This window comes from Pinus tabuliformis, chromosome 5_2, assembly GCF_031772625.1.
Source record: "Pinus tabuliformis cultivar Carrire ecotype Pingquan chromosome 5_2, CPIR1, whole genome shotgun sequence".
Classification (NCBI taxonomy): Eukaryota; Viridiplantae; Streptophyta; class Pinopsida; order Pinales; family Pinaceae; genus Pinus; species Pinus tabuliformis.
The window spans coordinates 1,044,534,694-1,044,548,313 of NC_142306.1; positions in this window are offsets into that span (position 1 = coordinate 1,044,534,694).

A 13,620-nucleotide genomic window follows, 5' to 3' on the forward strand; every position below is an offset into this window, starting at 1 on the left:
ATGTGCGGCATGCTTACAATTAAGCCAAACATTCTTCTACATAGAGATCTCCTTTTGAGACCTGTTTTGGTTTCACACCAAGGTCTCCTTTGGATTTTGTCTTTGGTAAGGACACAACAGTTGAGGGACATAGTGATGTGGATAGGGAAACTAGGTTCATTGAACAAATCCAAGAGATTCACCAGGCAGTACATGAGCAGCTGGAAAAGAGCCAAGCCAAATATGAGGCAAGGCATGACAAGCATTGGATGGAGCATAGTTTCCAAGTTGGTGACCAAATCTGGCTATATATCAGCAAGGATAGGATGCAAGGTGAAGGTAAAAAGCTAAAACCTATCAGGTATGGACCTTTCAAGATACTTGCGAAAATTGGTGAGAATTCTTTTCGCCTTGATCTACAAGCTTACATGCACATCTACTCAGTTGTAAATGCAGACAACTTGAGACTATTTGAACCTTCATTAATTGAGGATCCTGAAGAACAGAGTCAATTTCCTTCTATTGATGACCTGTTACCTGAATATCTTAATGAATTGTAGGAAGACAGTTTTGGACAGGAAGGTGAGAACGATACGCAGGGGTGATGTTGAGTACCTCAGAGTTGGGCTCAAGGGTTCAAATCCTAGCAGTGCAAAATGGATAGGGATTGGACAAGTGAGACAATTGCACCCTCACTTAGTTGATGCTTGAAAAACAACTTTTGGTGGTCCAAAATCTTTTTAAATGGGAAGGCCGTGATCCAAATTGGATCCATGAAAATTATCATAATTCTATGACTATATCAAATCATGATAGACTTCAAAACCTTGTGAACAACGAGCTATCAGGACATAACCTCTGGATAGTGGTAGTTTGTAGCCAGAATGGAACGATGAGGACCTCGGTCAAAGCATGCTGACCGTGGTCCATGGAGACTTCACAGTGGCGCAAACTAGCAATTGGGAAATCCAAATCAGAAAATAGAGGTTGTTTCTGATGTGCGATTAGTGCAAAGTGCTAATCGTGCATCGCTAGGTAAAACCCCTCGAGAAGTAAAAGCCCCAAGTGCTCGGTCACAAGGAAAACTCGAGAAACTATGGGAAAAGCGCTAAAACTGAAGGCAGGTCCCACGCTCCAAAACTGACAGAATATTAGAGGCATTTCAGACGGTAAGCAGATTTGGTAGGGGAACGAGTGATTCCATATGTTGATTGACATGTGTCTGGTGAATGAGAGAGAAAACCACTCTCATTGTAGGCTAAGTTTTGAGCAAGTCAACCGCGTGATAAGAGCAATAACCGTAGGACCTAGAGGCCCCGGATCAAACGGAGGAGATTGCACCCGATGGGAAACCAGATTCGGAGGGAGAATTAAGCTACAACATATAAAGATTTGAAGTTTGATTTGACCACTGAGCTGGCGGATGAATCATTTCACAAAGTAACTGAAATAACGAACCGTCGAGGAAGAGTTGGTGCTCAGTTCATGAGAGGACAAGTGGCCACCTCTCGGTGAAACGTTACATAGTAGTGATGACGCAGAGGTAGGGAATTCCAAGCAGACAGCAACAGGAGATCTGAAGAGACGGAAGAGGAAGCAAACAGTCATGAGACAAATTGGCTTTAAGCCACAAATAGATAGAGAATAGAGAAAAAGGAAGAGAAGAAGGAGACAGTGAGATAGAGAGACAAAATAGGAAGTGAAGCAAGTAGTAGAGAATAGAGAACCAAGCTGACATGTAGAGCTAAGGCAGCATCGAGCAAACAGAACTAGGCTTGAGAGGTTCAAGCAATCCCTGAGAGGATATCTGTCGGGAACTAAGTACTAAGCTGTACTCATCCCATTAAGACCAGTTGAGATCGAGGTTTAGTAAGGGGGAGTTTGTGCACTCCAGTGGCTTGGGGAATCCAGGTACCACGATACTATGCATCATCTGTGTCAGGAGACTCAAATCGAGCTCCTCATTGTAAAAACTCTGCTTAAAGACACAATAAAGAAGGCCACCACTGAAAGATGGATCGGAGATGTAGCCGAGGAGGATTGGGTGAACTCCTTATTAAATTGTTGTGTTTTGCATTTGCTTGCCGTGTTTTCTCTTACTGTTTTCAAGTGTCTGTGTATTTTGAAATCTTATCGATTCATTGCCTAAGATAACATAGACACATACCATCACATGAGTCTGTAATACCTTCATTAATTAATTAACTGAGATCACTCACAGGTGATTTTCAGATCAAGTGCATGGGTCATCTCACGTGAAGTGATACTTCCAATGCAGCCACCGTGCATTGGTTGACCCATGTTGGTGAAGGCATGGTTTTCGAACATCGCAGTTGCGCAAACCAGCAAACATGAAAGATATAATGATAAAGACAGACACACTCCGAGCTTATAAGTGACAACATAACAAGGATGAGTGAAGCGCATGACATGCACTCTGTGGAGCTTCCATGGTGTTGTGCTACACTGTGTGCAGATGTCGAGTGTATGCATTCTCTTGACTGTGACATGAAAGCAAATGTGAGAAAGGTAGACCACTTACATTGTGCATGCGTGCTTGTTGTGTAAGATTCCTCCAATGCATGAGCGATGGGATCGTGTAGTTCAATTGGAGGAAGCAAAATTTGGGTGTTTGGTTGATCTTCAATGCAAAGTAGAGAGTGATGAGGAGCCTTGAGTCTTTCAACAATTTACTGACCAGAAGTGAAACCAACCTCAACACATCAAGGGCCTAACATAACCATCAGCTCAGGCTGAAGTACCTTAACAGTCTAAGGGTTTTCGACTTCATTGATAGATAGATCATTGTAGACCAGTAACTTAGAATAATTAACAACGATTGAATCAACATTGTGATCAGATGAAGAGGTAGAGAGATTACGACAACAAAGATAAAAAAAAATTAGGATGTTTGTCGGCATCTTCATGATTTGATGAATCAGGCTAAGGGGTAGATGAGAAGAAAAGATGTTCACCCTCCGTGTTTTCAGAAATGATAGATGACAGATTAAACAAATTTTTGGAGGAAGATGTGTCCTCTCCACACTGTGATGACAGACTGACATCTGACGTGTCTTGTGAATGATTAGAAGTAGAAAAATTCGACAATGGGTTTTCACAGGGGAAATCAATAGTGGCAGAATCACAAGGGATGTTAGGATAAAGCGAATGAGGCGTAGCTGGAAGGGAGTCATCCTTCACCGTGGGTTCTTCTTCAGATTCCCAGACACACTCCTCATGAATGATGGTGCAGGTTGGATGCATAATACCAACTCCGTTGAAAACTTGATCCTCGTTCACAACAAGTGAGGAGTCCAAAATGGGAAAACACAAGACAGTACAATCCGAAGGATCAACAAAACGCAGGGACGAAGGTTGAGGGAAAAAATCCACGTGACAACCAACATGCTTGCAAGCCAAATCTGCGGAGATATCAAGAGCAGGTGGGGTGGCAGGATGTGAAAATTCAATAGATGTGTGTGCATGATCTTCCACATCACTCCACAGTGGTGGAGTTGTTTGAGGAGGTGAAGGCAGGCAGTCACTTGTGACAACAACTTTTCCTGCCTGTGATTGCACAACTCCATCACCGAAGTGTGCTGAGCGGGGTTCAGATATGTGAAGAAGATACTCAAATCTTCACTCGAGAAATTCCCAATCAGTATCATCTTCGGGGAATTGGTATGCAAGATTACAAAAGCGTGTGTATAACTGTTCAACGAATCCATCGGGTGCTTTTCGTAATTTCAAAGTTTCTTTGTTGAGTGCTTTACGATTGAAGTGATTGAAAGCACAGTCTATCGCTACAACCAGATGAGCAAGAGAATGAATAGATATTTTGGGCAGCATGGCACACTAGTGCATTGGGTTCCCTCAAAGCGTGTAGACGAACAACGCGCAGCTCATGTATTCTTCAAAGATTTCATGTCTTTCACATGAGCCTACAATGCCGACTGCGTGCCTAACTAAGTCTACGTGGCCTCCACCATCATATTTTTTATGTGACAAGTTATCCGAGAGATTTTCCGAGATAATGAAGTCGTTTCCATAAGACAGACACTCTGGAAGAGCAACTCTATAATTAGTCATGATAGATATGTAGAGATTCAAAACAGATGCGAGGACTCAACTTGTAGTCTGGCCCTCCTTCTAGATCCAAAATGTTGACGGTGCTGGACCGACTAACATGTAAGGGGATCTCCCCATTAAGAAGTCCAAATTATACCTCAAACCGTTTGGTGTAGGAGTCCTAGTAGTGGGTCGTACGATAATGCCCTGACCGTAGTTTCACACAAAGGCAAGTAAGATGTCCCTATTGGTAGTAAGGGTGTGACAACTACAGTAAGTCAATGAAGGATAATGAGAGGTTCTAACACACGGGGGTTGAGATGAGTGTGCCCCTTGGAAGCTTGTGATAGCACGGAGATAAGAAGGGAACACATGAGCAAAGATGCATCACAACATGGAACGAAAGTTATCTAGCAATCCAAAGTGATGGTTAAACCAATAGCACATTTTAGAAAGATTCATACATACACACACAAAAATAGTTATACATGCATGTGTAAGCAAACAAATACATATTTCATTTAGAGTAAACAGATGGCTGAAATACAACAAAACATATGCATGAAATGTGTTGGCTCTTGTTATATTAAGAAGTGTAAGTTCTAGTCATACAATACATCCATGTCCAACCACTAGTTCCGATAGTGGAAAGTTACAGCCACATTCGCCTACTCCTCCAAAGAGATATACTAGCTTTGCATAGTGGAGAAGCCAAGGCTCGTTACAATATTTTCCAAGATTTCTCTAAGATAGTCTTATCGGAAGCTTGGCTGACCAAAATCCCTTATAATGAATTATGAGTTTCTATTTATAGAAAAAGGTGGGGTGACCCTTGACATTACCATTTGTGACAGTTCATCTACCCTCATGACTCTTCATCTACTCTATGAATGTTACATCCAACTATCGACACTTGAACTTCCACTTGACAAGACGTTGCATTACAATGCACATGTGCCCATGTGAGATAAAGTGGCTTGAGAAAGCCATGCAAGACATCACTGACACTTGGTCCGTTGTGGTGAGACCAACTCTTTGACATGCTCGTGATGGTGAAGGTGGTGAGCTGATGCCAAGCTTGGTCGTCTGTGATGGTGTGCATGCGCTCCATGGTGACATCTTGGTGAAGCGAACTCTTGCCTCCGTTGCATCCGAGTGCATTGGTGTGGCTTGTCCATCCAAATCATCTCCTAGCATAAGCATGGTCTTCTTGGGTGTGGCCGAACTGGAAACAAACTGATGCATAATGTTCCTGTTGATCTTCCAGTGTGTGTTGATGGTCATGCACATCAACTCTCAACTACATGTTCAGCTCCAGTCATACTTGCTTCTTGTCTTTGCCTCATGAGCCTACCAAATGGGTTAGATCGCATGCATCCACACAATGACATGCATGCTATTGAATTCCATTGCATGAGATCAAAAACACCACTCACCATGTCTGCTTTGTGCTAGCTGCTGGGATGGATCTATCACTTGTACAGGCATAGTTTCATCCGTCTATGCATGTTGTGCCCCCTGTTGTACATGTTCTTGCTGCAACTCATTCTCTCATTTGTGCAACTCATGTTCTTCCTTGAGTTGTTGCTTCAGCACATGCAACTCCTTCTCTGTTCCGTTCTCTTCTCTCACGTGATCCTCTTGTCGCGTTATCACCTCATAGCCTCAATCTCCAAAGTTTCTTTCATCACAAGTGGACCTGCTCAAGCTTGCAACTTTGTTCTGCCTCTATGTTGTCAACAACCTTCCTCTTGCATTTGATGCATGTGGGTGTGCTACCTTCTATTGCTGTTGATGTTGCTACTCACTGTGATGTTGTTGCCATCTTATCTTGATGTCATTGTCTATGAACAACTTGATGTCTTCATAGGTAGGGAAGCTCATAGACACTTTCTTAACTGCAACCCATGTTGTGCTCTTAATGGTGTCCTTTGACTCTGCTCTCCTGAAGGCCATTATACTTGTGCTGTTGAGAGGCAGATGAACACCTGCGACACCTATGGAAATGGAAACACTCATGGTAAGTAATTTGCAATTTATACAAACTTTCTACCACATCTGGCAAAATTTTCAACCTTTGTGATGCTCTCAAGATTGTAATGAATCTTCTAGCAATCTAAAGACTACTCTACAAAGATGTAGCAAAAATTCTGCCTACTTTGTCAATCATCTGAGACATTTTCTCATCTTGGAATGCAAGCACTCTATTACATTTTTGTGCCCATACGGCATGCCAAAAGAAAACAAATTGAGCAACATGTTAATCATGTTAATGAGTGATTAGTAAGCTAGTTGTCGCAACCTTAATGACCAAGTTGGAGCAATGGGCCCTAAGCGAGTTGCTGCAACCTCAATGACCCAATTGGGGTAATGGGCCTGAAGGTGATTTGTAGTGAGACGTTCAAATTTACAAGCTGATAGATGGGATCTTATAATCAAATCATATTTTTTATTAAATCAATATTTAAAATGGAAGTGAGACGTTCAATTGGGTTTTGAAGATAAAATGTTAAAGTTGATATAATTTTATATAACGTTGTTTTTATAACCTATTCATATGTTTTTATTTTGGGTTATTTTTTGTTGAGGTTATTTTTATAATTATTTTAAATTATCACGTTCCTAAACAAAATTTATCAACAAAGTTCTATTAAAAAACTGCAATATATTTTTACTAATTATAGAATTACTTAAAATTTAAAAATAGAGTATTTTTTTATTTTTTAAATTATAAAAATTAATCTTTTAAAAATATTAATAAATTTAAATAATAATAAAAAAGTTAATTTTATAATTTTATTATACTTTATAAATATAAATATTTCAAGCAGTGGAATTTAATAGTAGAAAATAAGTAGTTTTTAGCATTTGTAATTAAATATCACCTACATATCATTCTTTTAAATTTAAACTCTTAAGGTGTAGATCAATTGGAATGTTGATTCAAATCTTTACTAACTTTATATGTGAAGTAACATGGATACTTAGATCAAAACCCAAAAACTTAACATAATTGCTAATTGCACCTTAAAAAAAATATTGATTATACTAATTAAAAGAAATATTCGTTATATCAATTAAAAAATATTGGTTATTTTAATTTAGTTTGGTTAGTTTTTATTATAGCACATCAAACAATTTATAATGTGCTATTTAATAAATAAATAGTTATATTATCTATATTATTTTAAAGGTTGTGAAAATATTGGTTATATATTAATAATTATTTTGATATTATTAATAATTAGTATAGTTACATAAATCAAATTATATATATATATATATATATATATATTATTTATTTCGTAATGCAAGAAATTTTATGTTTACTTTAGGCTAATAATAATAATAACTTAAAAAAACAACACAATATTCTATGTTCTTTTTAGTCTTTCTTAGTGCAATAAACTAGTTTGGTCCTAGTAATAAAATAATAAAATTTAATTTATTAAGCAAAGTCTTTCAGTAGAAATTACATAAAAGAAATTTTTGGTCGACTTGAACCAACAAGTGTGGTTCATCATGAGGACCAGATGAAGAGGCAGACCATGGCAAAGGCTTAATTTTGTTTTTATTAATAAAATTATCAACAATTTTTGAGATAAAAGAAAATCATAATATCATGGGCCAATACCATGGTTTATCAATACCATGGGTCATCTATGCTTTTGATTATTATGATATGGATCTAAGCTTTTGATTATTACGTTATGGATCTAAGATTTTAATTATTCTCTTACAATACCATGGACCAATACCATGACTTATCAATACCACATGCCCGAAAACCAGAACTTATTTCACAATCAAAATATTTTATTTTAATTTAATTTATTGACATTTTTTAATTAAATCTAAAAGAAAAAAGGTTATAATTACTTTTGAGATATATCTAAACCCTCCATCCCTCCATCATCAAGAATACTAAAAATATTCCCATTGAGATTAAATTGAGGTTTTAATAAAATTAAAAATTAGAATACTTTTTATACATACATATGTGAAATTTATATAAGATAAATAATATTATAAAGATCCAGGATAGATGGATCTTAACCAAGAATCCAAGCTAAGAAAGAAAGAAAAGTAACTAACAATGATAGAGGAAAGATAGTGCATGATTCTTTTAAGTTTTTTGTTATTGTATTTTCTTTGATGTGATTGGTCCAAAATATAGGTTCAATATTTTATAACCAATTATGTTTTTTGTAGTTTAGATATTTTCTTAAATACATTACAATGGGATCAAAAGGGAGCAGAGAGGAGAGAGAGGAGGGGGAGAGAGAAGGAGAGAGGGAGGGAGAGAGATGGATTTGGAGGAAGAAAGAGAGAGAGGGATGAACAAAGACATTGAGAGAGAGTGGAGAGAGAGGGAGTGACAAGGGAGAGATGAAGACAGAATGAGGGAGAGAGGAGACGAAGGAATAGAGATAAGGAAAGAAGGGGGAGAGAGAGAGAGAGGGAGACATGGATGTGGAGGGGGGAAGAGAAGGAGAGAGGGAGGAAGATAGTGACAGTGTTGGAGGGTGGAGAGAAAGAGTGTGATCGGGGAAGAGAAAGGGACATAGAGGAAGGAAGAGGGAGAGGAATTTAGAGAGAGAGAGAGAGATGGAGTTGGAGGGGGTACTGGGAGGGACGAAGAAAGACATAGAGAGGGAAAAGTGGCCAACAAGAACTAATATAATAAGAAAGATGAAAAAACTAATAGGTGTGATAACAAGAACTGTAGAAGAAAATAATTTGAGAATAATCACAATGAAGATTGTTTGTAATTGTCTGCATTCTTATTATTCACATTTTCTATCATTACATTGTTACATTGTCACTTTACATTCATTTTTTTTTTTTTAATTTCATCATTTTTTATAATTCAAGTTGCAAACATCTCTCATCTCAACAAATTGAGGTAACTAAGAAAATTTAAAATTAATTTGACCAAATTAATATTAGAAATATTTAACATATTTAAAATGATCAAAATAATTATATATTCAACAAATTTTATATAAAATAGATCTAAACAAAATTAATTAAATTATAATTTTATTTTAAATTATTATTATTATAAATTATAAATAAAATTATGAATTACTAAAATTCTAGCTAAACCTTTGTCAGGTACTTGTTTTCTTTTAATAGTTTTAGGCTATAAATACCTCTTTGCCTCCATGGCCATCCCTTTGACATTGCTACATTCAATACTCTGCCTTTTGTATTAAATTATTGATTTTATATTTATTAGTAAAAAAAAGAATTAAATGTAATTGGTAGTTTTTTTAATTGCCCATTAGACAAACACTGCATCCTTTTTGACTCTTTAGATATTAAATTGTTTTCTTGACGATCTATTAAATTTTGATAAAGATGACATGTTTTAATTAAAATGTATATTAATTTTGTTTGTTTTTTTTAAGAAATTTATAATATTCTTGGTTTATTAGATTCTAAGAGAGATGACATGTTTTTTGGTTTATTAGATTTTAAGAGAGATGACATGTTTGTTGGAAAATTTATATTGAGTTTTATGTTTATTATTTTGGTTTTTTTAATAATCAATTAAATTTTAATAAAAAATATATATTTCCCTATAAAATTATTTATATTGATATTATGGTTATTGGTATTTGTTTAATATTTATTAAATAATTTTATAATTAAAAATATTTTTTTTAAATGAAATAAAATAAATTTTATGTTAATTTTTATTTAAAAATAAATATAAAATTTAATTTATTTTTTTGGTGGTTCTTTTCCTTCTGAATTTGAAACTTAAAGAAACTAGAACTCCCTCTTTATCTTATAAAATTAAATTATTTATTAAATCTATAAATTACAAGAAAGAATAAATAAATAAATAAATAAAGAGTGTAAGCACAATGAAGAAAGTTTTTTTAAGTGTAATTTAAAAGTTATTTTTTGTGTTAAGCTTGGCAGATTCTTCATTTTCTATTTATAAAGAGCAAATTTACACCACTTATGTGAGATAGGTGACCTCAACTTGCCCATTGGGAAATCAAGTGTTGGCCACCTATCCTCGTTATACGCTATCCAAAAATAGTAAAGTATAAGCCTTTTTAACCAAGCTAGATAAGTATCAATTTCATGGTAGGACTCTATATGTCTATCTATCATAAGCATGCATATTTTTAAAGTAAATGCTACCCGTAAAAAGAAAAAGTGCCCAAATTAAGTGGCTATTCCTGCTGCTCTTCTGAAAACAACTCGACCGATGCTAGGTCCTTGGAAGAATCACCAAGCATTTCATCTAGTTTGATGATGCAAGGGATGTGCCTTTGAATTTTGTCCAGGCGGATGTCCTGCTTGCGAAGGTGAAATTGAATTTTCTGCAAATATTTTTTATAGTTGGGAATGTCTTGGAGGGTCAGCATCATCCCCACTAATATTTTCTCCATCGCCTTCCCCATTAGGCTCTTCATAATTCGATATAGATCAAGGGTCTATTTAAACTAGATTATTATGCCTCTGGTATTCCCGGGATCTGGGATTACAGTCCTCTAGTTCTCAATCTCCTCCTCAGTCTTGCCTTCCTGTTTAATTTCTCCCTCCCATTATTCCAACAACTTACGAATACCAACATTCGTTCCCTCCCCATAAACCGTTGCAGCTTCGCTGATGAGGTGTTCTACGAGTTTTCTTCCTCTTCTCTGTTCCGAGGTGCTCGGGCCATTTTCCCATGCAGACTCCCTCCCATGTCTTCCACACCCTCTTCCTCTTGCCAGCTGAGTCATCTCCACTTTGTCCACACCCTATTCAAAGGCACGATGAGTTAACCTCTAGCATTGAATTTCAATACCACCGTTAACCTTATTCCTTTGCCTATCCCTAATGCTTTCAGAGACAGACGCAGGTTGGGTGACAACCCATTTAGGGAACGAGGCCAGCCGCCTTGCCCTATCTTGATGCTCTCTACTCCCTTCCCACTACCACTCATACCCAATTCGGTTGACCCACCCCTCTCGCGGCCAAGCAAGAGTTCCCATGCACAGGTGAGCCTTCCCATTCCCCTATGCCTAGTTAAGGGTCCCCCAACATGGTTGAGCCTTACCATTCCCCTCTGTCCAGTTAAGTTGCGCCAGTCCTCAGCGTTCCCTCATGCCTACCCTTCCCCATTGTAGTGCTTCTTCCACTCCACCCAAACAGTCATGTGAATTCATTCTGTTGCTCTCAAGGGAGGCTTCCCATCCATTTACCAGGTCGACAGCCAGAACTCTCCAAGCCAGAACACTAAACCAGATAGTAACCAACCCAAGCTTGCAGTGTTCTCCCCGGCTAGCCCACCAATTCCCCTCCCCTGGCTTCTCCTGAACCCTCCATCCATAAACAAACAATGTTTCCATAGAAAGAGTGTTGCAAGACCAAGAAACATACCCAAATTCCCTCCACTGATGCCGTTGATGATACCTCTGCCTCCTTGCTCCAGTGCTCCATCTCCCACCAACGTTCACACCAATGCAGTTATCACTCCCTTGAACTGCCTTAACTCCATAATATATCATACCATAACCTCTCCCCTATCCTTCCTTACCTGCAGCGCCTCCCACCTTGTCCTTGCCATGCCCACCACCTTTCCTACCACCTCTGCCTGTATGCAAGCAAGAGGCCACTGCACCCATCGCCATGAGCATGTGGGGGGTGGTGGAGGGTACCCTTCCATTAATCCTCATAACTGTCATGATTGTCTGCCATCCTTTCCAACCTCTAGCACGCACCTCGATCAGGGTTATGGTTGATTGTGTTCCCATTTTCTTGGCTTTGTTGGCGGTTTTAGCCCAGAATGTCCTCTAGGGCTTTGAGTCTGTCATCCCCAAGCTGTAGTGGCCATAATGGTTCCAACAGACCATGTTGCTGGTCACAACCCCAATTGGCCAAGAAGTCATCCACTTTGTTCCCTTCGCTTCTTACATGTCGAACCATTATATAGTTAAACTTGTGATTAAGCTCCCCTATTTCTTGTATAAGGCAAGCTATCCTCCAACTTTGGCTCAATTTGTCATATGACGTGCCATTGTTGAGTTTCCCCACGGTGTTTGTGACTAGACTAGAATCGCCTTCCACCACCACATTTCGGTAATCCAATCTTACAACTATTCGGAGTCCCTACACAACTTCTGCAAATTATATCTTGTTGTTTCTTAATATCCCACACGAGTCTGCATAAATGAGCCACGTGTTCGCTTGGATATCTCAAAATATGCCAACGAGCCCTGCTATTCCCAGGTTCTCTTTCGAGGCCCCATAAAAATTAAGTTTTATGAACCCTTCACCGGGGGTAGTGAACTACATTGGGGAGTCTATATTCGTCCTATTTATTTTCCAAGCATTTGGGGCTACCATTTCCATTGTTAGGTTCAGTTTTCGAAGAATTCTTCCTTCTTGGGGGTGGGGAGGACTTGCCAATCTTCAGGGCTCCATTGATCTGCTACTATGGTTTCCCTGATGTTTCTAACAATTCCTTCCCATCCTTGTTCCTGGGTTGAGATTTTATTTTTGAAAATTCTACAGTTTCTATCTTTCAATATGGTCCATAGGTTTAAGCCCAAGGCCAGACCCCAAGCTTGGTTTAGTATTGGACTTGAGAAGATATTATTGCACCATAGAAGGATTGTTTCCTTTATGTTGTGGCAGTCCCGAACCATCCTTTTGAAGACTCCTTGCAGTTGTCCCCATTTATGTTCTGCAAACGGGCATGAGTTCAACATATGCTCCATATCCTCTCTATTATGTTGCCACATCTAGCATAAATATTCCCCCTGAATTCCATTCTTTTGTAGTTGATCCACCAGCCATAGGAAATGGGCTACCTTTGGCCACCATCCTCCCTTCCAGATTTTTTTCCAGAGAAGTCCTTGTACATCGTGGTCTTGTTTTGCTTTTAATCCATATGCTTCTTTGCTGGTGAATGTTTCTTTTGTTGAGTGATCCCATCTCAGAATATATGGGTCATTCCTAGTCGTGATTTGTCTTGATATCATTTATTTTTTGAATTATGCCCATTTCTCTGTCTCTATACCCTGGCCCCGGTCTTCCTTATTCTTCCATCTTCTTCAGTTTCTTGTCCCTTTCTCTTCTTTCCGGAATTGTTCTACATATTGGATATTGTTATCGTTGGTAAATCAGTATATGTCTCAGACGTCTTGCCTATCTATAAGTATTTTTCTTTGTTGCCATGAGTCCTACCAAAATCTTGTTGTTTTTCCATTTCAAATTACCCAGAAAGCATGTTGGGTAATGAGGTCTTGATTTTGGCTTGCCAAGTTCCATATTTCCGAACCCTTAGGTGCATCTCTGTATCGCAGAATTTCTTCGGTTCTCTCCGGCATGTTATACTTTCTTCTTCATATTTGTTTCCATAGGTCCCTTCCTCCCCCCATCCATCTCCACCACAATTTAGCTCCCATCACTTGGTTTAAAGTGTAAGGATCCCTGAGGCCTAGCCCCCCTTCCATCTTTTTTTTTCAATCCCTACCATGATATAAGGGCCCATTTCCTTTTCTGTTGAGCCCCTCCCCATAGGAACATTTTAAAGATATTAACCATTTTGGTGCAAGCCCC